Here is a 15876-nt window from a genome sequence, read left to right as displayed (position 1 = left end):
GCCTCAAAGGACCACCAATTTTTTTTTTTTTTTTTTTTTTTTTTTTTTTTTTTTTTTAGATGGAGTCTGGCTCTGTCACCCAGGCTGGAGTGCAGTAGCATGGTCTCCACTCACTGCAAGCTCTGCCTCCCAGGTTCATGCCATTCTCCTGCCTCAGCTGCCCAAGTGGCTGGGACTACAGGCACCCGCTACTACGCCCGGCTAATTTTTTTATATTTTTAGTAGAGACTGGGTTTCACCTGTGTAGCCAGGATGGTCTGGATCTCCTGACCTCATGATCCACCGGCCTCAGCCTCCCAAAGTGCTGGGATTACAGGCGTGAGCCACCACGCCCAGCCGGACCACCAAAATTTTAAGTTAACTCAAACAGTAAAATGTAAATGGCTTATCCATTTTTCAGGACCCCCAAAGCTCATCACCCAGCTCTTTAATAACCAAACATTCAGGAGTTTGTAATGACAGACATATGAGCTGTATGACCATTCATCCATAGACCCCTTGCAGCATGGTTCTTGCCAAATACCTATTTATATTCTCTTTCATTTACTCCTCTGAATGGCTCCTAGTAGACACAAAATGATTCTTTCTCCAGTGGGAGAATAAAACACAAGGAGCCACTCAAATGACCCCTAAAACTCATTTTCAGCCACTTACTGGAGCCACCTTAGCCAGCACTCTAGGTGCATGGGAAAATAAAAACAATAAACTCACACACCTTTTCAGTATACATAACCAGTTATCTCTTCCCAGCTAGGGTATATTGTTCTTGTGTGGAATTTCAACCTATGTCTGCCTCCCTACCAAATGGACCAGCACTGATGCCTTGGTCTTCTTAAGCCCCCAAATTGACACTGCCTCTGGAAATCAAGGTTTACCATTCCCTGTTAAAGCTCAAGACCATAACACAGAGCCATACAGCCAATACCCCTCCTTATAAAACTAGGAATTAACACTGCAACAGAAACAGGGATAGCAGACTTTTTCACCTCCTTGTCCTACTATCAAGCTCTCTCAAAAGATCTCAGACAACCTACATATCATGGCTAAATCAATCCTTACTCTCCAGTCACAAATAGACTCTTTAGCAGCAGTGACACTTCAAAACCATCAAGGTTTAGATCTCCTCATCACTGAAAAAGGCGGACTGTGCTGTTTCTGTACTAACCAGTCAGGATTGGTATGAGATGGTGCCCAGTGGTTAAATTAAATGGCTTCTGAAATCAGGCAGCACCTTTCAGACTCCTACTCCCAGTGGTTCCATAACTCCTGGGCTGGCAGTCCCTATCACCCAGGCTTTCCCCAAAACTGTTGCCCATATCCAGCAAGAAACATCCAGATGACAATGGCCCATCTCTTCTATTATCTATTAAAAGGCTGGAATGTTAGGGAGAAGCTTCCTCAGACACCCTCATCACAACCAATTCAGCTGACCCTTGCCCTGAATACTCTGTAGCTGCATTCCTGAACACTTATCTAGGTAACAGCAAGATCACTAGACTTCCTATTACAGCACTCCAGGCAGCGTGGGGGAAGGTCATGAGAAATGTGGATAAATCTAAGTTATACACTCTTTAAATTCCTGTTTTCACAATATAATATATTGTAAGCTGGTCATGAGATATGTGGTAAAGTTAACTGACAAACAACCCCAGGGTCTCCTTCCCCCATATAAATCCCTCATTTTGTAAGCTCAGGACTGTCTCCTTTAACTGTGATGGAGCAGTCACATCAGGTTAATAAACTTACTCGTCTGGCCTTGGGTCTTTCTCTCTCATCCTTTCTTTTGGCTAACCTTACACCTTTCAGATACATAAAGCAGTAATGGCTAAAACAAGTAAACCAATTGAAGTTATCTTTCTCCCTTAATATAAATACAAATTATAAAAATAAAAAAGAATTAAAAGAGATTTTGTTGTTCATTGTTTTATTTGTTTTGCTTTTTATCTGAAGAAATAAATGAGTCTCTAAAGGAGTTTATATTAGAAACAATATATCATCATTTATTAAGAAAGCCAAGAAATGGACTGAATGCTGAAATTTGATGTTATGTCAATTACCCTTTGAAACTAATGAGTAAGTTGCTTATTCCTGTCCTTGTCATCTAAAACAGTATGGGTGCTTGTATGTGCTTAATCCATATTTCTTAAAATGAGAAATGCCTCACTATTCATAAGAAAGTGAAGTCAAACTTTTTTCACTGGATAATTTAAACGATAAAGATGACCTCCATAATTGGAAAAGTAGTTCAGGAAGACAAAAAATAAAATGACTGGGAGATTTTAACCATCATTAAGTTCCTCTTTATACATTTCATCATAAAAGGCTTGTATCATCCGCATTACACAAAGTATGAGATAAGCATTGCTAAAGATAAATATAATAAAAAGGGTAAACTAATACATCTTACTGATTTAGTAAAGAAATGCTGAACAAACCTGTTTTCTTCCCTATAATGGCAATTTTGCAGATTTTTTATGTAAAGTTTCATTGCTTTATTAATGGAAACATGTAAGTCTTTTTTAAAAGTAATTCCCTCTCCACCTAGGGGTTATAAAATGTTGCCACTGAAGTAGGTGTAGTCTGTAGGATTAAACGGAGGGGTGGTTGCACACTTTTGTGTAGTATGAGCTCCAAATCTCCCTACCACAAATATAATTCCAAGAAGAAAGCCCTTTGTGAGCTCAGCTGTTGGAGACATGCAGTCAATACAAGAAGACAGTTTACATATTTTCCTTTACTCCCAGTTCAATTACAAACCCATGGAACTTGGCTGGTACACAAATATTTCCTAATTAAACGTCCTCTGATTTTACATATTAGGAACTTAGCTGTTGAGATCAGACACTGAGATTTGTTACTATTTTTGTTGCATAGTCCTACTACTTAGAAGGCACTTGAAAACATGCTAGTAATAAATTGTGTATAATAAACAGCAAAGATGTAACAACTTGAGTTGGTGGCATTTAAATCCCTTAAAGATGTTATTATTCATTCCTTGAGTGCTTACAGTGTTACAGACACCTTATTAAAGATTTCTTTCATTAGTTCATTAAGTCACAACAATGGCAAGCTGGAGTGACTCTTATCCCCATCTTACTTGTGAAGAAATGAAAGCCCAGGGAGATTATGGCACTTTGCTTGGGATAGTAAATAATCTAACTATGATTAGAGTGGAGGCTCTCACATCTATACTTTTGATTATAATCATTGTCACAAACTTGGAATGCATCACTAACATGCTTTTATAATTACAAAGCAAGCAACTCCTTTCTTTCTTCTTCCTAGCCACTGTCTCTCCTTTATTTAAGACTGTGGTGGCCAGAAACAGCATGATGTACTTATTCCAAACGATGACATCTCTGGCTTTCCTGAAAGATGCAGTAGAAATGCACCACAACTTAAGAACAAAATGCATCACCTTTAGCTTGGATCAACAGTGAACTCCAGAGGCAACTTCAAGTGCTGTACTTGAATTTGTGGGTGGCTTCTAGGAAAGGGATGAAAACTGACTTTCTGTAATAAGTTAGATTATTTTTTCCTCAAAGACATCCACTTCTTTACTTCTGGTAGCTGAGTATGTTAGCATACAAGAGAAAAGCCTTCATAGTTCTCAAGAAGATAAGTGTGTCAAGATGAGAGATCATCTTCTCTTATCTAAGTGGTCTCAGTATTATCACATGGATCCTTATGAGACATAGATGAAAATGTCAAAGAAGAGAGATGTGATGATGGAAAAAGTGATGGGATGATGTGCTTTGATGATAAAGGAAGAGACCATGAATCAAGGTAGACTCCAGAATTTAGAAAAGCCAAGGAATAGATTCTCTTTGGAAACTTAATAAAGAACCAGCCATGCCAACTACTTAAATTTAGTCCCTTAGGACTCATTTCAGGCTTCTGACCTCCAGAAGAAAGAAAGAATCAATGTGTGTTGTTTCTTAAGCCATCGGGTTTGCAATAACTTTTTGTGGGAGAAATATGAATCTCATACACACTCCCATCAGGCAAACTTAGACACCAATTCATGGTCAATAAATTTAAAAATTTCTTTTTTGCATTCATCAGGAGTCTAGTCATGTATCTTAGGGAGAGCTATGCAACAGATTAAATTGCACAGAATTTTCTAGCCAGTGAGTACTGTACCTCCCTTGAAAAACCAGTAGACTCAGAGAGTCCCTAATTGTTTTTTAAAAAGACAACTAAAATGTAAGCCAGGCCTCTTTGCATCTCTCAAGTCATGCAACTCAGAGCTGCACTTTATATGTAAAGAGCACAAAACACACTGAGTTATAAATTGGAGACTATATTTCAGTCTTCATTTCACCTAATACATATTCCCTACAGGTAACTGAAACAATCTATGAGGATTTGCAAAAACTGATTTGACTTTCTTCCTTCTCCTATCTTCTTCTCTCTTTCTCTCTTTTTCTTTCTCTCTCTTTCTCTCTCTCTTTGTCTCTCAGTCCCTCCCTCCTTCCATCCCTCTGTCCCTCCTTCCCTCCCTTTCATTTTTTAGAGACAGTGTCTTACTTTGGTAACCAGACTTGAGTGCCTGACATGCTCACAGCTCACTGCAGCCTCCAGCTCCTCAGTTCGAGAAATCCTCCTGCCTCAACCTCCCAAGTAGCTGGGACTACAGGCATGCATCATCACACCTGGCTAATTTTTGTTTGTTTGTTTTAAAAGATAGGGTCTTGCTATGTTGCCCGGTTGGTTTCAAATTCTTAGCCTCAAGTAGTTTTCTTGTTTTGGTCCCCATACTGCTGGGATAACAGGTTTCGACCCTGGTGCTTTGCTCATTTTCTTTTTGCTTTTCTCTCCACCTTCTCTCTTCCCTTGAAAATACTAGTGTGGAGTGCTGCATAGCACATGATTCTAACACAAGTGTTCCTAAACTTGAGCAAATATAAGAAATGTCTAGAGGGACTGAAAAAACACAGATCACTGGGCACTGTCCAAGAGATTCTGATATTGTATGTCTGAGGTGCATCCAGGTGATTCATGACACCAAGATATTCCCCAGGGGTGACAATGTTTCCCCTCAATAGGATGCTTTGGAAACTACTATATTAGTTTTTAGCCTACTTGAATTAACTAATGCAATGATTATCAACGTGAGGTATTTTGCATACCCCTTCTGCCCTGCTGCCCACCAGTGACACCTGGCACTTCAAGGAGACATGGCAATTGTCACATCTTTTTTTTTTTTTTCCCCTGAGATGGAGTCTCTTTCTGTCACCCAGGCTGGAGTGCAATGCAACAATCTCTGCTTACTGCAACCTCACCTCCCAGGCTCAAGAAATTCTCCTGCCTCAGCCTACTGAGTAGCTGGCATTATAGGGTCCCATAACTGCATCCATCTTCTTTTTATGTTTTTAGTAGAGATGGGGTTTCACCATGTTGGCCATGCTGATTTAGAACTCCTGACCTCAAATGATGAAATACACATGAACTTTCATGGACAGAACAAAGGAATAAAAGACAAGAGACCTAAGACTATATTTAGAAGAAGGGGTCGGGAGCACCTTGCCTGCAGTGGACAAGGGCCCTGAGTTTTACACAGCCCTCTGTATTTATTAGGAAAAAGAGATAGTAAGGAAGTGGGGGGATGATTGTCAGGTAATTGTCAGTCAGCCATTTGGTTCACAGCAGGCTTGAGCTGCAACCGTTGAACAATAGGCACTGATTTTCTCAATAGATAATTTCAAGGAGCTTGGTGCCAGGGAGTGATGTCCCTTAGCACACCTTTTGTTGGAAGAGCAGTGTGGGTTTGCCCATATCCTGCATTCATGATAAACAGTTTGCTGTTTGATCATATAGCCTCCAGTGGAATGCTGAGTTGGTCATGCCCCATGGGCCTTTAGCTCCCTGCATATCCCCCTTTTTGTTTCTGTATTAATTGAAAGAATGTAAGGCCACGCTGGGCAGCTCTCATTATCTGATTGGCAGTCCATCAAATTTTATAGAAAATCTAGCATTAGAACTGTGTCTTGACTCTGGTCAGCCTTCTGTCCATCTATGCACTCAGGCCCAACTGGATCGTGGCTCTTACTGCAGTGACTGGGCTCATGGTTGGCCACCCTGCATTCCTCATCTCCTGTTCCATGGTTTCACACACCTTGAGGGCACCCACATGATTTGCCTGTTTCCTGTAAATACACAAGCATACCCTCTCCCTCAGGTCAGAAAATTCACTGGATCTTCCCATTGTCCTTCTAGGTATTTCCGTGGCACTTTCAGACCAACTTCCCTCTTTTCTTCTAATACTTCCCAATATCTGTCATATGGAGTCTTACTATCCTTACCAAGAGTCTAAAAATTTAAAGTAAATATGGCTAAATGTAGTTTTGATTGAGGTGGTAGTTGGCCTCCTATACCCCTTTTTTTTGTCTTTTCAACATGTGTTGTAGTGTTTGATGTGCCTGTTCTATAATGCTTTGTCCTCTAGGATTATAAGGAACTCCTGTTTTATGGGTTATAGCTCAAAGCTGTAAGAAATTTTGAAAAGTATGAGTAGTATAAGCATATCCATTGTCAATTTTTAATTGTTTAAGTATTCCCATGTGAGCAAATGATGACAGACAATGTTGCTGTATATGACCATATGTCTCAACTGTTTGGCATGTAGCATGCAGCATATGAGAATATGTGAAACAAATTAAGCAGTTCTGTGTACTTTTTCTTTTTCTTTTCTTTCCCTTCATTTTTTCTTTTCTTTTCTTTTCTTTCTTTCTTTCTCCCTGAGATTGAGTCTCTCTCTGACACCAGGCTGGAGTGCAGTGGCTCAATATTGGCTCACCGCAACCTCTGCCTCCCAAATTCAAGTGATTCTCTTGCCTCAGCCTCCCAAGTAGCTGAGATTACAGGTTCCCACCACTATACCTGGTTAATTTTTGTATTTTCAGTAGAGACAGGCTTTCTCCATGTTGGCCAGGGTGGTCTCTGTCTCTTGACATCATGATCCACCTGCCTTAGCCTCCCAAAGTGCTGGGATTACAGGTGTGAGCCACCATGCCTGGGTGGTCTAGTGTACCTTTTTTAACTGTAGCAGTTTCTATGTGACTGGCTACATTTACAACATAAGCTGAATCACAGACGATATTGTTAGGATTTGGAGCTGTGAGCTGTAACCTGAATGAATGCAATTATCTCTGAGTATTGAGCTGAAACTCCAGAGGTCATTATTGCTTTCAGCCCTTTTTGGAATAACAAACACTGGAGAATTCCAGGGGCTAACTGACTTTTCTATAGCATTAAATTGCTCATTTATCAACAGATAAAGTTTATCTAGCTTCTCCTGTATCAGGTGCAATTTATCCACTCATATAGGTTTGTCACCAAGCCATTCTAAGTGTAAGGAAGTGGGCAGAGGAGAAATATTATTGACCCATGTCAGAAATCCTGACATTCTAGCCTTTTTCTATCTGCTTTTCTAATTACTGACATCAGGTTAGGATTTCACTGTAGAAGCCTCCCCAAACCTTATCCACTCTGATATCGCATGTTCTTCAACATTTTAAATCTTAAGTTATCAAAGTTTTCATTTGTAAGTCTCATATCCCATGCTGTAAGCAAGTGTCATCCCCATAAATTGATAGTTATATTTGCAATATAAGGCTGGAAAGTCCAGAGAGAGCTTAAGGTTGTAAAATTTATTTAATAAATAAACAGAGTAAGCTCAGCTCTCTGAGTTCCAGTACACTCAGATCGAGTGATTAAATTATGTGGTCTCCAGTAGATTGCTGTTTTTCCATGTTCACTAGATCCATCAAAAAACAGTGTTAAAGTATTAAGTATGGGGAAGTGCAATACCTCTTCAAATTACCTTTTACCTAAAGGAATCCTGATGATATCAGGGTCATAACTTAGCAATTGACTGCATTAATCATTAAGATGGTAAATTGAAATAAGTAAAAAGTTTAAAATGATAATCTAAAAGCACCTCTAGAATCAGAGACTTAAATAATATACTTTATCCAAGTACCTAAAGCCACAAGCAAAATAGCCTAAATTTTGTAATTGAGTTTTCAGACTGATGAAGATTATGAACATGAATCTGACAAGTAGTCTAGAAAACTGTGACTCTCTAGCCAGGAAACTCAATTTAGAACTCTTTTAACAAGTACAAATCAAAGATTATCTGTAATCAGTGGGTTAAGACAGTCATTCATGCATATGTTTTTACTACACTTACATACAACTTTTCTTCACTTTCTGAGAAGGACAAAACATTTTTACCTTCTAATTTAACAAATATCATTTAATTAGGTTTAAAGTCCTCTTTTAAAGGGTGATGTGTGGTTCTACATGCCTGGCTTTTAATTCATGAGCCCTCTGTAATCTCTTTCCCTTCAGAGGTTACTGTTTTACCTAAATTCAATTTGGAAAGCTACATCAGTGGTAGGAGAGAGATAACAACAGTGGCTATTATTAGAAAAGAAGTTGTTCAAATTCCTACATTTTACTTGAATCTTAGCAGAGAATCATGGCCTGGGATGTAGCACATGAAATTTTGCTATGGGCTTCCTGCAGAGCCAAGGGTAATGGTAGAGGTCCAGGCGGTGGCCACATTATACTTGCATATGTTTTGCCTGTGTCTGCACCACTCCTTGCCTCCTTTGCTGGGGGATGCTGCTGGCCTGGGCGAACATTGTGAGGTTAGTCGCTGCTAGCTTTTTGCTGCTGTGCCTTTTCTGAGCCACACGGTTTCAACTTCTAATGCCCTTTTTCTTATCTTTTTATAAACATACACCTGATTGCCTTGCTGATTTTGCATTACTGAGCAGGTTAAGAGCTCTTCTTCTAGTGCTGCCTACTTAAGACAGAAGCAGATAGCTGTACCATATCCTCTGTCTTCTTTCCTATCTGTTGGAAGAAGAGGCTTAGGTAAAACCTCTGTTTCCTCTTTGCTATTTTGGTCTGGTGATATTGGGGCTGACAGGAGAGAGGATGGTAAGTCAGGTGACATTTTCTCCTCTTTCTTTTTTTTAGGCTTTTCTGTGTGTAACTGACCGGGCTGCTCTAATTAAAGCCCATAACGTTAAATATTTTACTGGAAACTTATGCCTTTGTGCATGATGTTGTTTAAGATTTCTCCCCACTTATTCCCAGAGTTCTATGTCTAGAGTTCCTTCCTCCAGGAACCATAGGCTTTGTACTCCATTATTGACCACACTAGTTTTTAATTCCTTCAACAACATAGTTCTAGTGTGGTGTGTTCATGAATAAACTACTGTGGATTATTTGTATCAGGCCTTATGGAAATAGGAAAACTACAAGGTCCTAAGGACTCTCCAGCTATGGGAACAGAGTGTAAAATTGTCTGTATTGGGGTTTCTATTTCTCCTACAGAAGGAGGCAGTACAGATATTTCTGCAATTGGAGGCAGTATAGGACAATTTTTTATCCTCCCTCTCCTGTTTTTTTATTTTAAATTGGAACTGTGGGTAGGAAAACAGATTATTACAGAGTTTAGATTCAGTCTGCTGTTGCAGAGAATAATGAGATAATGGTAGAAGTACAGTACGAACTAAATTCCAAGTGTAGAAAACAGAAGAATCAATTTTAAGACCTTTTTTGATGAGCCTATTTTAATCTTTCTCCTGCTATATCACAATATTCAACATTAAGAGTGCTTGCCTGTGGAAACCATGGGTTATACACAATAACCTTTTGTGGTTTCTGCAGGAGGTTAGTTAATGCCTGAGAATTAACCTGAGCTCCATACTATCTCAACAGAACTTTAAGCAACTGTACTTAATGTTTTTCTTCAAAGACAAACTCTTTCCCTTGTTACCCTGATTCAGAAAACTTCCCATTCCCAGTACTTCTTTAAAGCACTGCTCCCAGTACCTCTTTAGGTCACTGACCTTGTATCTGTTGCTGGCAGACTCATCCTGGGGTCCCCATTTGCCTTGTCAATTTCAGTTTCTCTGCTCCAGGAGACCTTCTTTGTTCAGTTTCTCGAAGTCCCATGTTTGGACTGTCGCCTGTTGGAGCACCACTTGTAACCCACATGGACCTGTGGGACTGAAAAAAGGGAGTGCAAACTCAGGAACAAAAGACAAGAGACCAAAGAGTATATTTGGAAGAAAGGGTAGGGGGCACCTTGCCTCTAGTGCGCAAGGATTCTGAGCTTTAAACCGCCCTCGGTATATTTATTAGGAGAAAGAGATAGCAAGAAGGAGGGGGGTGAGTGTCAGGTAACTGTCAGTTGGCTGTTTAGTTCACAGCAGGTTTGAACTGCATCCTGTGAACAATAGGTTCTAATTTTCTTGGTAGATAACTTCAAGGAGCCCAGTGGCAGGGATTGATGTCCCTCAACAAACCTTTTGTTGGCAGGGCAGTGTGAGTTTGCCCACATACTGCATTCATAATAAATACTTTGCTGTTTGATCATGTAGTCTCCAGTAGAACGCTGAGTTCACCATAACCCATGGGCCTTCAGCTCCCTGCAAAATGATCCACCTACCTCGACCACTCAAAGTGCTAAGATTATAGGCACAAGCCACCATGCCAAGACAATTGTCACATCTTTAAGGAGGGAGAGGTATTGCTACTGGCATCTAGTGCATGGAGGCCAGAAATGCGCAAATCATCCTACAATGCAAAGGGTAGTCCCCACCACAAAAAATTTATCTGATTCAAAATGTCAATGGCTTTGTGAGTAAGATATCAGGTTGCCTATGTTGATGTTTTGACATGCTGTATCTTTGCACCTTTGAGTAATTTCCTGAATAGTTGTATACTACCATTCATTTAAAAGATTTGTACAAAAGATGAATTGAGGTAATGCTACAAATAGTCTAGCAGACTATAAACTCATAGGAAAAATGAATTGATGTAAAAGGCATCTTTCCACTTCACATGTTTTTTCCTTCTCAAGAAATGCATGAATTCAGAATGACAGTGGGGTATTAGGTATTGTCTTGATTGAGCAATATACTGTAACAATCTCCCAAATTCTCATCCTGCAAACAAGATCATTGACTAATCCCTAAATAACGAGCTTGAGAATTGTGAAATAACTTCTTTCTTGCCCCGAGATAGAAACCTGCTGCTCTCCTGGAAAAACAAACAAAGAAAAAACAAATAAAAAAACAGAATTAGAATCAAACTTCCAGAAATCAGTTCCACTTTCTATTTTGCAGAGTCAGAAAGCATATCTTATTTGTATCTCTTCACTACATACCTTAAATTTCAAAATGCAACACCAAGGTTTAAATAGTTCACATAGAGCTTTTACAAAATTTTGTCCATGGTTTCACTAGGTACATATCAGCCCTTGTTTAAGCATTGGAAAAGCATTATTAAGGATGGTGTACATCTGTCGTTTAATGTAATTAGCTTTGTGATTCTCTAGGTTAAATGATTACATTCAGTCCCTTTTTGCACTCATACACACATGCAGACTTCTTCCCTGCTGTCTCTCTGTCTCTCCTGAATGCAAAAACATGTTGGAAATATCTTCCATCCATGTCTAGTTGGAGCTAGACTGGCTTGGGATCACAACAAAATGTACTATACTTCAATTTCCTTCTCTCCTCTTCAGGTTTACCAATAGCAATGACACCTCCATCCAATTACGTCATCTGTGGGATGGCGACTCATTGACTCACACTCAGGACCCGTGAATTTTTCTCTCTCATATTTCTTACCCCTCTCTTCAGTTCATCTTCACTCATAGGGACCTTAGATTCTTCTGCCTTGACTGTACAAATACTTCCGTGTTTCTCTATCACGAGGTCTTAGAGCAATGTTGCTAAAACATGACTCTGTATATCTGTAGCATGCCCTGTATAAAACCCTTTAGTGTCCCCCTCTTGCTGTAAGATTGGGAACAATCCTCTTAGTTTGTCGTGTGAAGTCTCCATGACTCTTACCTCTGCCAAGTCACCCTGCATCTCAAACAAATTTCTCTGTTCACGGAATACTTCCTTTGTTCATTAAATACTTACATGACACCAGGTCTATTACAGCTCTCATATTTAATTCCAGGAATAATATGATAAACTCATCATATAGAATCTCACAATAAATGTGCCGTTTAATTTGGGAAAGTGGATTTTTAGTGAGAAGGAGCCTAATCTACTGGTTCAGCATCAAGAAGGATAAGTAGTTCAACATTGGTTACCACGATATAAGGATCAATTTCATTTATCTGACTTGTTCTTCCTGTATTTTCCCCATCTATTTCTTGTCTATGACTTGATCTCCATGATGGGCATGCTCAAAGGGAGATCCAACCCCAAAAACCAAGCACTAACAACTGCTCTCTTGGTTCTTGTATTTATTGTTATATAATAAAAAATGCCCTATGAATTTGAGTTGTGATTTTATGATAATTTCTCACAAAACATTCATAGCATTGTGAGCAGGCATGGACCAAAGCAACAAATAATGAAGGAACAGGCTGGATATCACAAATATATGGACTTATCAAGGTATGCCCTTTTCCTTATCTTGCATTTAGGGATGTTTCATTTTATTTTTATAACTGTAAATGATATTTCTACTAAGTTTACATTGTCATTTATTTTACTAGAAATTGATTTAATCAGAAAGAAGAATGGACTTTATTTATACATTATTTATTTATTTATTTATTTGTTTATTGGTAGCTCAATTTTTAGTTTTTTGAGGAACTTCCAAACTTCCAAACTTTTCTCCATAGTGGTTGTACTAACTTACATTCCTACCAACTGCATACAAGAGTTCCCTTTTCTCCACATCCTCACTGGCATTTATTATTGCCTGTGTTTTGGATATAAGCCATTTTAACAGGGGTGAGATGATATCTCTTTGTAGTTTTAACTTCCAGTTCTCTGATGATCAATAATGCTGAGCACCTTTTTATTTGCCTGTCTGCCATCTATCTGGATATCTTCTTTTGATATATGTCTATTCAAATCTTTTGCCCGTTTTGAAATCTAATTATTAGATTTTTTTTTTTTCCCTACAGGGTTTTTGAGCTCCTTATGTATTCTGGTAATGAGTAACCTGTCAGATGGGCAGTTTGCAAACATTTTCTCCAATTCTGTGAGTTGTCTCTTTACTTTGTTGATTGTATCCTTTTCTGAGCAGAAGCTTTTTAATTTGGTGCAATCCCATTTGTTTATTTTTGCTTTCGTTGCCTGTGCTTATGGAGTATTACTCAAGAGATTTTTGCCCATATCAATATCCTGGAGATTTTCCCAAATGTTTTCTTTTAGTAGATTTTATTTTTTAAATTAATTAATTTATTTATATTTTTTATTCTACTTTATGTTCTATGGTACATGTGCACAATGTGCAGGTTTCTTACATATGTATACATGTATCATGTAGGTGTGCTGCACCTATTAACTCATCATTTTACATCTCCTAATACTATCCCTCCCCACACCCCTGACCCCACAACAGTCCCTGGTGTGTGATGTTCCGCTTCCTGGGTCCAGGTGTTCTCCTTGATCGATTCCCACCTATGAGTGAGAACATGTGGTTTTTGGTTTTCTGTTCTTGCGATAGTTTGCTGAGAATGATGGTTTCCAGCTGCATCCATGTTCCTACAAAGGACATGAACTCATCCTTTTTTCAATGGCTGCATAATATTTCATGGTGTATATGTGCCACATTTTCTTAATCCAGTCTGTCATTGATGGGCATCTGGGTTGGTTCCAAATCTTTGCTGTTGTGAATAGTGCTGCAATAAACATGTGTGTGCTTGTGTCTTTAGAGTAGCATGATTTATAATCCTTTGGTTATATACACAGTAATGGGATGGCTGGGTCAAATGGTAATTCTGGTTCTAGATCCTAGAGGAATCACCACACTGTCTTCCACAATAGTTGAATTAGTTTACAGTCCCACCAACAGTGTAAATGTGTTCCTATTTCTCCACATCCTCTCCTGCACATGTTGTTTCCTTACTTTTTAATGATCACCATTCTAACTGATGTGAGACGTTATCTCATTATGATCTTGATTTGCATTTCTCTGATGGCAAGTGATGATGAGTATTTTTCATGTGTCTGTTGGCTGCATAAATGTCTTCTTTTGAGAAATATCTGTTCATATCCTTTGCCCACTTTTTGATGGGGTTGTTTGTTTGTTTCTTGTAAATTTGTTCGAATTCTTTGTAGGTTCTGAATATTAGCCCTTTGTCAGATGAGTACATTGCAAAAAATGTTCTCCCATTCTGTAGGTTGCCTATTCACTCCGATGGCAGTTTCTTTTGTGATGCAGAAGCTCTTTAGTTTAGTTAGATCCCACTTGTCAATTTTGGCTTTTGCTGCCATTGCTTTTGGTGTTTTAGACATGAAGTCCTTGCCCATGCCTATGTCCTGAACTGTATCACTTAGGTTTTCTTCTAGGGTTTTCATGGTTTTAGGTCTAACATTTAAGTCTAATCCATCTTGAATTAATTTTGGTATAAGGTTTAAGGAAGGGATCCAGTTTCAGTGTTCTACTTAAGGCTAGCCAGCTTTCCCAGCACCATTTATTAAACAGGAAATTGTTTCCCCATTTCTTACTTTTGTCAGGTTTGTCAAAGATCAGATGGTTGGAGATGTGTGGTTTTATTTCTGAGGACTCTATTCTGTTCCATTGGTCTGTATCTCTGTTTGGAACCAAAAAAGAACTGCATTGCCAAGACAATCCTAAGCCAAAAGAACAAAGCTGGAGGCATCATGCTATCTAACTTCAAACTATACTACAAGGCTACAGTAACAAAAACAGCATGGTACTGGAAGAATGGTTTTAATCAGAAGGAAGATGAGACACAATTCTAATTGAAACAACATTAACCAAGGTTAATTTGGGGAGTGGTGGCCAGAGGAGGACTGGAATATTTTTGTAGCCTATGTTGGCCAATTTCATTCACTTATTTATACATGGAAGAATAAAGCATGTCTCATTTGTTGTTTGCACAAACTGTATCAGGGCTAATATTATGGCTGTATTATCAAAAAATGAAAGAAATGAAGAAACCAATTAGATGGAAAACTCCAGGCAGAGTTTTCTTCCTATCTTAATGCTCTTTCTCATGAGTGTGCAGGATAAATAAACAAGGAGGATGTAAGAACAGTGTTTGAAATTCAAGAAAGGCTCCTGTTCTGACAGGCTGCTACAGAGGTAGTGTCTGTAAGCTTTTTCATTTTTTGCTTCAGAAGAGAGTTTTTATTTTCTCTGGCATGTTCCTATAATATGACTGGAGACAGACTCAATCTTCAGGGAGCTTATAACAAATAAAGTCAAATTTAATCATCACAGGATACCAAGGAAAGAGTCTGTTTCCTGATAACATTATACAGCCTTTCAGCTCCATGAATTTGCCTTATTGAAAAAGTTCAAAATGATTATAATAACTGAATAGAATTAAGGAATCAGAAAATAAAACTCACTCTGCAAAGTGTGCCTTTAGTTGTTTTTCTTTCTCCCACAGTCAAAAGACAAACGCAAATGTGGTTTCTGCACTCAGTGATTTAACCACCTGCTGCCAGAATAGTTCTTACAGGACATCAAATTGTGATTTCACTGCCCAGCATAACAGGGAACTAAGATGCATCCAACTGTGCTTCTGGGGGACAAATAATAACCAACCATCCTTCCTCTGCCTATCATCATTGTCTACTAATAATGCTTTAATTCAAGGTGCAATTTATGTTTCTGCTAGATTGACCAACCACCCATTCTCTCCAATGCTTTAAAAAATGTGCAGTATTTGCAGTCAGCTAAAGATGAAATTGGCAGGCCAGTCTCTATGCTGCTAAGAGCCTGAGAACAGCTGTTTTAAGGAAGCTGCCTTAAAAGCCCAATGCCTCCAGCTGTGTGTTGTTGGAAAGATCTCCTGCCTACAAGTTAATAAACACTCCATTTTTCCATGTAGCCACAGATTCC

Source organism: Macaca fascicularis, chromosome Y (genome assembly GCF_037993035.2).
Source record: "Macaca fascicularis isolate 582-1 chromosome Y, T2T-MFA8v1.1".
Classification (NCBI taxonomy): Eukaryota; Metazoa; Chordata; class Mammalia; order Primates; family Cercopithecidae; genus Macaca; species Macaca fascicularis.
Note: the sequence above shows the minus strand (reverse complement) of the source record.